The sequence below is a fragment of the Battus philenor genome, unplaced genomic scaffold (assembly GCF_028537555.1).
Source record: "Battus philenor isolate CCGP_79_NKW_IND1 unplaced genomic scaffold, ilBatPhil1.0.hap1 SCAF_26, whole genome shotgun sequence".
Lineage (NCBI taxonomy): Eukaryota > Metazoa > Arthropoda > Insecta > Lepidoptera > Papilionidae > Battus > Battus philenor.
The window spans coordinates 2931985-2945438 of NW_027181689.1; the positions used below are offsets into that span (position 1 = coordinate 2931985).

Genomic DNA, 13454 nt, shown 5'->3' on the forward strand with positions numbered 1-13454 from the left:
ACTTACTATTCAAAAGTGCGTATGCGCACCTGCTTCAATAAAGATATTTTTAATTTGAATTTGCGTGTATCGATGGAAAAATATTTAAGTAAATTATATCGAAAATTTGTTATTATTATAATAATTAATCCATAATAATAAACAAATTGTATTTATATTGGAAAATGTTTAACATCAATTGTTATAAAACATTTAATGATTTTTAAAACGTATAAATATCTCTGTATTAAATATCGTTAAATAAGAAATCGTCATATTATTTTTAACAATTCGTTATAAATAATATAAAAATATACGTTTGAATGATTATATGGTCGACGTATCGGTATTACGCTCTAGTGTGTTGCGTGCCTAATCTATGCGGAAAATTAATTTCACCTTCATATCAGTGGCTGGTTTAATATATTATACAAAGTGGGCGTGGTCGATACTTTATAAGGGATTTTTCGATTAGGTAAAATGTCGTCTGACGATTTCTGATTGGTGGACTTAACGGTCAATATATAATGTTACATCATATAGTTTTAGTTTAAAGATATTTATACTCATTGGAAAACTCACAGTTGTTTATAGATCCACGTAGAGGGGTATGCTCAAGATTTAGATATGAGATCGAAAAATGAGAGAAATCGTTTTGCAAGTTAAAGTGAGAGCGAGCAAGCCTTAAGGTTCTAGAGTGGATACCACAGGCTACAAATCGCAGCATAACACGCCCGTCAACAAGATAGACAGTCGTTGAATCACGCTTGATACAGATTCCTACAAACCAGCGCTATTAAAAATGTGTGGAGAAAGTCAATGTCTAACAATAGACGTCATATGAACAAACTGATGATGCTATAATATTATGGACGTTTAAATATGTCCTTCGAATTTTAACCAAAAATTTCTGACGAAAAAAAGTTCAGCACGTTTTGTTTTAATGTACTAATTGAGATTTAATATGAGTAATAAATAATAAATATCTACTAATATAATGTTATGTTGACAATAATAAGAATTTATTAGTTATCATTCCGTCATCGTTTATACAGGATGATCGGGTTTATGTGTAAAAGCTTTGAAAGGATGCAACGACATTTGTCACAAAAAAAAATTTGGTTCTAAAATTTTAAATACACTTTTAATCTTAGAGTCGTTTTCATTTATCATATATTCAACTTTAATGGTTTCCTTTATCCATTTATATTACAAATATAACTCGATCTCGGTTATATATCTATACAGGATGATCGGTTACAGGTATGAAAGCTTTAAAGGAATGAAAGTATAGCACATGTGTCAGCAAAAAAGCTTCACAACTTTTACACCCGTTTCTATTTATACGAAATAAAGTGATCATTCTGAAATATGTCACATTTTTTTTTACTTGAATGCGATAAAACAATGACTTCTGGCAGTACAGTCTGCAGGTAAAATAAAAAAATAATTATAATTTTATTATGTAGTAGTCCGTATTTCAAAAATGTTTTTATAATCTCTGCAACCGATTATTTTTGGAAACGGCTGATAATAGATTGATTGACAGCAAATAAGCTGGACATTTACCCTTTTAAAGCACTATAACCAATTTCCATGTACAATTAACATATTCAAATTTGAGATGGTTCTCCGATTCATAGATATACAACAAGTTAGAAGTATTGAGACATTAATAAGATAATTTATGAATAAGTTACAAATAAGTCAATGAAATATCTAATATTCAAATTTGATTCAAACGCAGCGGGTGCCAAGCACGTGCCGATACAAAAACCCTATTTCAAAGTAACAGTTTTTCTTAACTTTGGCGTAAAGAAGCCAACGACCAAGACCCACTTCGGACCCTGCTAATTTCGAAGCGGAAACATTACAAATTGACCTTTAATCCGTTCTAATAAGAACCACGCCAAGCGCAGACGTAACCAACCTTTTTTTGTGCGCTATAGTTTTTTTTCCTCTTTTGTCACCCAAGCGACGTGTAAAAAAGTTGGAAATCGTGCTGCAGAATAAAAAAAAACCGTTTAATATTGGCATTGAACGGCCAGCGCGGATTTGGGCGTAGAAATTCATTTCTGAACGTTAAATTCGATCGCGAGCCGTGTCTAACGTTCCCTAAGATAAATGTCACGTTGCGATGTCGCCTAGCAAGAAATTGATATTTTTCGGCCATTACCAAGATGGCGGCATGTTGCTAAACCCCATTCGAATCAATTGCTCCACTTGTACGAAATATTATACGTTTGTGTTCAAGTCGGTTACGATTTAGACTTGAATAGCTAGCTGGAAACACGAAGCTAACATCAGACGGCATTTTGTAATTGTTGATTTTAAGTTACACGCCGTTTACTTATAAGCTATTAATATATAAAGATCAACTCAACAAAATCATATAACATTTAGATAAATTTAATTTCAATGTTCTTCCAACTACCGCCTTATTACTTTGACTAACTTTGTAACATCGCCAAAGTAATGTTATAGGAAAAGAAAGGAATATATCTGAGTTAGTATTCCAAAAATTTTCGATACTACAATCCTATACAGTTGACATGTAATTACAATTAGGCTTTCGTTCAACATCATGCTAGTAGAAGACGTTATTATGCACATGCACCGTTTCAATCAAAAACAGGCTCTGAATTCGATAAATTCTTAATTAAATTGTAACAGGCATTTACTGTGTAAGCAAAATTATAAAAATTATTAACAATGTTTATTTTTGAAAATATGCATTTAATCAGTTATTATAAAAAAAATTAAAGTGTTATTTTGTTTAGTACCCGCGGGTATTTATATATTTTTTATTCAAAAATTTTTACGTACATATTTACATATATATTCGTATAAAATGATATAGTCATACATGTATTTATATGATATTTTGATTTGTTTTAATATTAGTTTAAAACGCAAACTTGGAGCGGGTAGTCTAAATTTGAAATTAATACTGGAATTTAATACGAAACAGCGCCGAGGTGCAAGCGGCCATTAAGTTTGTAAAAATCGATACAAAAGTGCGTCTGGTTATTACGCGTAGCTTCTAGTTGATGATGTTGGCTACGTACGCCTGATCAAATACGCCAGAGTAATGACACGTAGACCTATGAAATAACAGAGATGTCAGAGTATTTATTCCGTTAATTTTTTTTTATTCAACCTACCTACATTGCGATTCCGGAAAGGATTTTTTAATAAATTTAAAAATTGGATAAGATTTCCCGTCTTCGACTTCCACACAACCTACAAAATATAATGCATAAAACAACATAAAAATGGATTTTGTGAACATTATCTTATATGATACGAAATCTTTGCAAATAATTAGACCAGCACACATTCTCTTCTATTTATCGTTTCCTTGAATGTCTTCGGAATCATTATAATCGATGAAAATTACACGCTATACTGTCTTATGCTTTCTTTAGGATAGTAATACCAGTTTCCCGTTATAGATTTGAGCAGATCAGATCAGAGGGTATGTGATCGTCCACAAAATCTTTTACACTTTAACAAGCATTTGGTCGGACATATTAACTACCTATGCGGTCAAAAGAACTTAGGACTCTTTGGTAACATATATAGAACTTGAAGCTTTAACAAACAAATGAGTAATAATCAATCTCCTTACTATATGGTCCCACAAATAGGCTATTACAAGTAGACTCAATAGAATTACCAATGTCATTTCATTAACATATGATATTATATTTTTAATCACAACAAACTATTACATCTTTAAATTAGAAGACACACTGGACTGACGTGACAAAAGTGACCTATATCACCGTGCATGCCTTCATAAAACTTTCCAAAAGCCAGAGAAAAGCCTGGAGGAAACTAGGAAACTAGTAGCGGAGACTGATTTGAATGGTTTCGATTCTTTATCATAAGAAAGAGACGAAGAAGTTTAGTTCTTCAAATATCGTATAAAGATTATTCCGGAGTTATTATCTGTCTCTATATAAGTCTACATTCGTAATTCTACGCAATATTCGATCGATGGATCCCATCGTTAGTTCGGGTTCCAGGATCCATTAAGATTTCCGCCCGCCGCCGTGAGATGCGCGGGAGCATCTGCGTTGCGTAAACAAAAACGTCTTAAATTACATCCACGCTGCAATGAATAATGCATCCTAATGTTGAGTACTAAGGTCAATATTCCTTGAAACCTCTCAATCGGGTATTATTATAATTTTAAATAAAACTGTGCTCTATAGTAAGGGATGTAAAGATCAATTTATACTTATTTCATGTTTGTAATTGTAAATCCTGTATTGGGATTTTTTGTAAAGTAATATAGTGTTTATTGTGAGGTAGATAAGGTAGTAAATAGTTTATGAAAGTTAAGGATGTCGCAGAAAACTTAACCGATGTTCGGCGTAGCTCATTTTTATAGTGGTTTCGAGATAATGGTATTGATTTACCAGTGTACGTGGTTATCTTTATAATCTACGATATTTTGAACATTCTGCGCTCTTGAGAATGTGCTCCCAGGGCGATGGGGTTTCATGTTGCCTTTGCGCTTTTTTTTTCGTTAAAATTTTCCGTTCCTAAAACCGTTTTGATTTATGTCGAGCAAGATAGTGTTATTAAGTGAACAGGCAGCCGGTATTGCAGTGGTGTTTCGTGCTCGAGAGAAGTATGATATATATATGAATATGGTACGAATAACAAAAATTTCTTTTTACATTTAAAACTTATTAAGAGATGGTTTATTTACTGGTGCTATGGTTTTTTTTACTATGAACGCAATTTGTAGGCTCTGTTGAAAACCATTATCATTAATCTAATATAAAAATTAATTTATTATTATGATCTAACTTGACAGTTACATTATAAATATATTTTAATTTATTATAGAGGATTACTCATTATATACGTAAAAAGCGTCTCGTAAGGCTATTATTCAGAATTCTGGAATCAATTTGATAAACAAGCATTTGGGATCAAATTCAGTTGAGATTGTAGGAAGATAGGTGACGTAAATAATGTCTGTTTTTACAACAACAGTCGAATAAAGAATTAACTATATAAATATGATCAGCGGGATTCAGTGGACCAAGAAACTTGCTGTTTGCGAATAAGACGGTCAATGAAGATACATAGAATACCAATGTGGTACTAGATTAACAGGTACAACTAACAGCGCTTAGTTTAAAAAAGAACATACTTAGTTCTTAAAGGTAATACAATTCCATTTCCTTGAGGAATGTCGAAGCATTTTTTCAATATACACTAAAGGACATATGTCCTCAATAATAGAGAATTAAGAAGAGAAGCTATTGTTTATCTTTCTTCCAATCTTTTCACAGGTGCTTACACTGTTAATTTTTTATAAGTTCTATATGTGTTTTGAAGTTTTTTTCAGAAATTTCTTATGAAACTTGCCTGCTCCTTGTGTTTACGTCTTTGTAATCTATAAATGTAAATATTAGTAATATTCACACATGTCCTGACTCACCACTGTTTCTCTGGAACTGTAAAAACATGGAATGTGATAGAAAAATATATTTTGCTGGGTAGAAGTCATATAAAAATGAGTAACTGGTTAAGCGAGCGATTAAAAAAAATGCTTACCGCAACTCTTATAAGCTTCTATTGGTTTGGTGAATGTTCCAAATTTCATGAAATTAAACCCCCCAAAGACTATGGGCACAACCTAATTGTAGTAAGACAAAAGTAATAAAATTGGAGCGTATACGTTTAAAACAATAAGATATGGTCAACCTAGTTCTACATCACAGGCGCAGGAAATGCGACATCCGTCTCCTTCGCACTTGCGTTGTAATATGTCCGTCTCTGTCGCGCGTAATACCAGTTTTGGCGTACTCAAGAGTTATTGCAACTGTTCCGTAGGCGGTTCTGGATCGGCGTAGAGTTAGGAAACTAATTTCACGCCAAGTTTTAATAAATATTTCACTTCTTTCTTTTATAAAGTATCTTTATTTCTTATTTTCATTAAAATAATACCGCACAAAAGAATGTTCTTTGAAAGAATATCGTTTATTTGTCCTTACTGTATTGTACAGTTAAACTTAACAAAAATAGTTTCAGGTTAAATTCGATAAATAGCGTTACATAAAAGCAATAACAAGATGATCGATATTTTCTATGGGTTTACTCGTGCCAAACGAATTTGTGTTTAAGTTTAGACATGAATGACGTCAGGTAACTTAGTAACAACTTAATATGATCTACAGTGGTCACCGAAATAATTAATGATTAAGTTTGTCAGAATTAATATTAATGATAATACCGCCAAGAGAAATGGACAAAATGGACAGATGGTCTAGTCAAGGTCATCGGCAGACATTACTTTCAGCCGGTCCTATTGAAAATCTATGGTGACCAACTATGTCCCGTTGCTGACGTCTCTTTATGAGGTACAATCAGGAATGAGGAGATCCGTAGACCAATGAAAATAACCGACAGCGTAGCTGATGAGGAAGTTGAAGTGTCAGTGAGAAAGTCACATAGCGCAGTTTAAACGGCAGTTGGAACTTTATGGTTCTGGAATAAGGGACACTGCCCGGCAAGCGCGGCGTATGTAATTCAACCACGTGGTAAAAGCTGAATGATGTATTGCTAATTATCATCAATTTATGTTATATTTCTGTTGTTTCCTAAATAAATAAAAATAAAATATAAAATAAAAACTGATTGAGACGGAATGATACTCTCGAAAAATATATTTATATATTTGAATATTTTGACAGTTTTACAATTAAATAACAACTGATCAAAACGGAATGATACTCTCGATAACTATAGATTTGGATATTTTGACAGTTTTACCTGATCAAATTTTCTGTTGAAGTTGAGAATTTTGTGTTGTTGTTTGTGTATTCATGTGTGTTCATGTTTTTATTTTTAAAATTATTCTTATTTAATAGTTTAGTTTAATCAATGTCGATAGACTTTTACTGCAAGGCACAGACCCCCCCCCCTCCCTATAGATCGCCACGATAGCCGGTCTCATGCTGCCTGAATCCAGGAATTTCTCTCGATCTTGACTATGCCGTTGGTCCACCTAGTGAATACTATTACTATTCAATAATTATCTGTGGTACGATGAAATTTTTTTACAGTGACATGTCTAAAAACATGAAAGTCTACAGGCACATATGAATGGCGTGGAACATGATGCAACACAGCAGGTGAAAAGAATTTCACTGCGACCATCGACATGTCGGTTACATCATTCGAACCTACCCGCGCCCATCTCTCCGCCACGTCGACAAGGACCAAATTAGCGTGCTGAACGACTATAATGCGAACTGTTAAGTACAGACATTATCATGCACCGATAAGAATCAACTGCAAATGTCAGAATGACAGGTTTCAAGGAAATGCCAGCCTTATAACTGGAGAGCGTTTTAGATCCAGGTGCCGTCTGTACGTTCGCGGATAACAGAATAAAAAAAAAGTTTATTATAAATGTGATGGTTCAGATACAGCGTGTATTAATACCAGTTGATAACAAGCATGCGATAATAAATTAAAAAATATTTTTTTTCGTCAACTAAATAAATCATTAACATCTACATGTTGTGGTGTCTCCTTGTAAGTAATACTTTTGTTAGGTTTATACATTGGCGAGGGATTCAAGGTGATCCGTGGTAAGTATGTCCTGGCCCTACGATAGCACGCGAACTAAATCTCACGTATTTACGATAGAGGACCGCAGCTCTAGCTTAAGAAGTCGAGACACTGGGCCACCGCCGTTAAAACTGCGTTAGTATGCGAAAACGTTCCCGCGGTTTTAACAAAAGTAAAAAAGTGTACTGGCGATGAGTCCCACCTAATGTCACTCAAATTTTCGAACTACTTCGGTGACCTGGGTTCTTCTGAGGAACTTCTCATTTCTGATTCCTCCACCAGGATCAAGGGATGTTATCGGCAGCGCAATGTTTAAAGCAAATGATTATAAAACATTTGCATCAGACATTGCGCTGGCATTGCTTGGCTTCTTAAAGTTGAACACTGAAGTCTTAAAAAATTACGATTTAATTGGAAATACGAAGGAAGGAAGGAAGGCTTCCCCCAAAAATATCTAAGTAGGTATTTAACATAATCACCACGCTTGCCAGGCGGGTTGGCTAACGTATTGTGATATTGTGGTACGCAAAGACAGTGCTGCTTATCCTCTGGAAACTTGTTTGTGGGCAGGGGGCCATCTAATTCTCATTCCTCTACCTCTAGACTACCCGTTTATTAATTTACTATACATTAAAACTAAGTTTTACTATCCTTACTTTACTACCTTACCTTCAAACTTAGTATTTATAGAAGTTATTGGCCTGTCGCATTGTAATAGCAAAATAAATTGATGTAACATATTTCAGAATGACATTATATATGGTTTTGGAAACAAGTATAAAAATGTTAAAGCAGTTATAATCAATTCACCTGTTTACCACTTTTTTATATGTAAGCATATCTATAGCAATTCATACAAATTATTATAATACAGGTAATAGTCGTGTGATGGTACGGAGCTGGGATCTCTCATGTTAATGACTTCTAGCAAACTAACCGTTCCAGCATTAGCAGGTCTATCAGCCACCGGGTTGTTTTTAAAAGTCACACGCGAATATCATTAGCGACTTCCTTGAACGCAGTTCATACATAAAAATAATCAATAGTGACTTTTGTAATTACTTTTTTATTACAAAAAGTCACACAACGAATTAGACGTTGATCTAATGGTTATTTCATCTCATAGCGAGAAGAACTTGCGGCTTGCTACTTGCAGAGACTTTAAAGGTCCGGATAAGAGACAATAGACCGGAAAAAGCTTCGTAGGATGTTCGCTATCAAGGTTGACGGTCTGTCCAAATCTGGAACGCCTTATGTCAATCAGTGGACGTTCTGTGGCTGAAATATTGATGATGCCTTGACTCCTTACTGACGACGTTTTGAAGCAATACTGTCGCTGCATGTCCTGCCCAAGATTCAAACCCACGGAATCTGCAGATGCCATTTTGGCAGCAGTGACAGTTCGGTAAAAAAATGAGAGTCGGAATACTAAACAGTTTTTATCGACGAGTGGCAATCCAAGCCATGATCTTTCTTAGTGGTCCTTTAGCCTAATTACTGCATAGAGCATCCGCCAGGTCGTATGTAGCGGACCCAGCCGTGGCTCCCGAGCGTTTTAGACTAAGTGTCCTCTGTGCTCTGCTTTTATGTACCCACGGAATCTGCAAATTCCACTTGGACAGTAATATATGCCAGGTCAATTTTTTTAAACTTTGAAACTCGACCAGGGGTTGTTAAACTGCAGTCCGAACAGGGTCGTAAAATCTCGGATTATTGTCCCGTAGACGCCGCAACCCCTCGCTATAAACGAGGGGTGTCCCAGTCCAGCTGACCGTTACTAGATACCTATTGTTATGTTAATATATATTATTAGCCTGTATGAGATGCAACAGAGAGTATTTAAAAATTTTATTCCAGCTTCAATTTACACTGTTATACATATGGACATGTAGCCGGCAAAATACAGTAGTGTTTAGACGACCTTTTATAAATAACTATTTAATCAAAAAGTGATATCAATATTTTTTTATTTAGTAAAAAAAGTATAGACCAAGCAAATAAATAACTACTAACTAAGAAAATATATAAAAATTTAGGAAATATATTTTGAAGTTAAGTTCAGGTAAAATCAATGTCTTTTGAATAACACATCTTCTTTGCAGCCAATAGAAGCTGCCGGCAGGATGACAGGCATTGCTCTGCCCTACCTTAATTAAGTTGTTGCTTCACTTAGTGAAAGGTCTACCTGCGCTGCATCTACCAACTTATGATCATCATTGTTGCACGAGCGATGTACCATATCTACTGGCACTTTACACGAGCAATTCTTATACCCACGTTGGTGACCTTAGCTCTTCTGCGAAACTACAAGCATGGATGTCTTTCCATTGCCCCATGGGTGACTTTGAGTCTTAAACACTGCCGAAACTATTTCTCCGATATTAAATGTTGATTGGTTATATGAGTAAAAGTTTTAAGTGTGTGAAGAAGTGTGAATGTATAGCACATTTTAGCAAAAAATTTCAAAACTTTTACACGTATTTTCAACCACTCTATATAAAATGCGACAGGTCAATGCAATACAGATAATAAATAATAATTAATTTGATTACATAACACTTGTAATTTGAAAACGCATTTTCTTATTGTATCATCATAAGGCTATTTATTATTTTGGAAATTATTTATTTTAGAATATGGCGAACCTTGCATTAATTGACTTCAAATGAGCTATATATTTATCACGACACGTGAATTTATAGAAAGATTTTTTATTTATCAATTGTATAATTAAAATTATGATTAAAGAAAGTTTGTCGAAATCACCAAAATATTAATGATATCATTCATTAGAAGAACACCTCTGAGTCTATTTCTCCGTCATATATAAATAAAAATAAATTACTGAATGTACCTTGCAAATAACATGAATGGAACGCCTCGCCCGATTCGGCTATTTTTTCTTATGTTTTCGTAACTATTATTGTACAGAGAAAGTATTGTAAAAATCGGTATGAAAGTATTTAAAACACTTTTCTTTCTTTCCTATACAATAGAAAGAGTATTTTACAAGACGTGTACCTAGCCATCGAATATTTTTTGTCTGTCAAAATCAAAAACAGTAAGTTAAATTTAACTCGCAATGTGTACGTGTTAGAAAATTATTAATTTTTCTTTATACTTAATTGTCAAGACGTCACTTTATTCAAAACGGATAATACTTTAACAATAAGACGTTTGTGGGAGGTAATAAATCAATACAATCGTTATGTCTTTTATTCTATATTTGAAATTCTGTAGCTGTATTTTATTTATATGCTAATAATATTTGCATTCTAAATTCATTTCGAACAGATGTCCAGCTATATCTACGTTCTCATGTACGTAATCTCGTAAATAACGCGCAAGCTAAACACGACAATAGAAATATCGATAGGCAATAAATCAATAGACACAATACATTGCGCAACACTATACAGTCGTCACAATGGTAAGAAAAAATAAGTTTCCGCGTTTAGGTAAACTCAAGTTCCCACGGGCTGAAGAGGAACTAACTTATATTATGCGGACAACGTGAACCCTATGTTAATGCATTAGGAATGATATTCGTTCGTCTAGCGTTGGTTAAGTTTGTGCAAGCCATATGGTTTGTCACCTGCGGGTCGTGGGACAGGTCGCAGCATCCCTCTTAAATCGAACATCCTGTTCGAATTTTAAATACGGATCCGTATCCTGTTTACGGGTCACGCTTTATATAGAACAATGCTCTTTAATGTTCTAATGCAATCTAAGCCATTTAATACTATGATATTTTAAAGTAGTTTCTTTTTAACTTTACTCAAAACAAAAACTTCATACAATGACAGTACTGTTCCAAATTTAAATTTCTGGATGATCGAAGTAATAACGAGGTAAAGTTGCGTTTACATTAGCGACAAAATGTCTCTGTTAAAATCTTTCGAGGAAAAGCTACTATTGGCTACTTCTTCTTTTCACATTCTCTTTCTTCTTCTTTTTACATAGGCCTACCTCTAAGATCGCTAAAATGACCGATCTTTCGTTCCTCGCATCCAGTGGTGGGTTTGGCCTATCCTCGCTGCGTTTACTTACTAATATTTTTTATTTTCGTTTTATTTTTATTACTTAATTATTACATCTTTTTATTACTTGATGTTACACTTTATAATGCTTTTTTGTTTTACATTATTTAGGTATTGGGCACAGATTAAATAGAAGAAACTTTTTTCCATACATACAAGTTTTTCTTCGTTTAGACGGTAGAACTGTTCAAATGATGTATGTGTAATATATATCTGTTTCGGGTTATTTTCTTTTTGTACTTCATACGTATTTGTAATATTCAAGCGTTTTGAGCTGTTTCAATCGTTCAAAATATTAAAATTCTAATGTAGAACATACATTATGTATTTGTTCCTATGAAATTGAAATATTAACGAAAACGAGTTTCGCCTTAATATGCAAATACTATGCAGCTTATCCACGTCCGGTTGATATTAATTCATTTGTTGATTTTTATTGCGTGCAATATGTAAAATTAAAATTTATGTATGATAATAATCCAGTATTTCTGTTTTAAAGTATATCATTTGCTCTTAATAGGTGGCAATCAATGAGTTTGAAGGAATCGATTATAAAAATTTATGATAGCATAAAACTAGTCGATGTTTTGACACTAAACGGTTATGTCTGGCTTGAAGTCGATGAACTCATTTTTTTAAATTTTATATATATATATATATATCTCATAAAAGTACACACGGATGTGTTTTGTGTAATAAGACTGTCCATCCAACTGTGATCGCGAGAAATTTCATTTAAAAATTTTACAATAACACCGCCCTTTGTACTTTTTTTGCTATAATACTACTGTAATGAAAAAGTAAATTGAAATTGTCATTTGAAACTCCCTGGCATTAGGAAGACAGGTAATTTTTTTTCATGCGTTGGTAGAACTGTCTATGTATAACATTTGCCAAGCGTCTATTTATCAACAGTTGGAATTTCACTCAGCTCAAACCATTTTAAGAATGTTTTGTGTCACAAAGTCTAGATTGGTGCCAAATGCGCCAATGTTTTTGTCACAAATCGTCAAAAATTAAACTAATATCGTTCCAGCAACGTATTCCTCCGGCTCTGTGCGATTTCTGGCTAACAAACTCAAAAGACCAATGCGGTGACGTCGTTTTGACACGATATATAAAACAGTCCGGTAGTCCGGTAACTGTCGGAATAATTTTTATTCGGTATATATATATATACCGAAGAAAAATTATTCCGACAGTTACTAGATCTGGAAAAAGTTTTTGTAAAAGTGCGTTTTATCAAACGAGGATTACTTAGAAGGAGATGAAATTGATTTGGAGGAATAAATAAATACAGAATTTACATTATATAATTGAATTTACCTTACTTTATGATAACAGTATTGTTTTATTTATTTTTATGTACTCTTCATATACAACAAAGAAGTGCCATACAGCGTATAGAACTGAAGGCCGTTGAGGCTTTAATGTTAGTGGAAGCTTAAAGAGTGGAGAACACAGACTGCCAGACGCAGTAGTTTTAAACAATCTATAGATTAGATTATAGTTAATATACTTTATTTATACATACATTAAAGTTTAATATGTAATATAATTATTTATAAATACATAAACAATTATTTACAATGATATTATGATACACAAATAAACTTGTGTCGTATTTATTACAATTATATATTTAAAAAAAATACAAAGTTGAAAGATCTGAACCTCAACTTCAGTTTACTATTGTCGGGCTAAGTTTAAACAGTATTAAAGCATTCATTAAATGTAATTTTATATAAATACAGTTATATTAATACGGATAATGTAATATCTCAAGTATATAAGCATCGAAAAGAAAAGTAAATGAACAATGTAACCACCAGC

The 13454-nt window shown here is 33.4% G+C and overlaps 1 protein-coding gene across 1 annotated transcript in view; it reads right to left on the minus strand.

The window, feature by feature from the left end:
* rn (rotund) overlaps nucleotides 1–13454 on the minus strand; it is a 50126-nt gene that overhangs the window by 12845 nt on the left and 23827 nt on the right. The window lies entirely within an intron of this gene.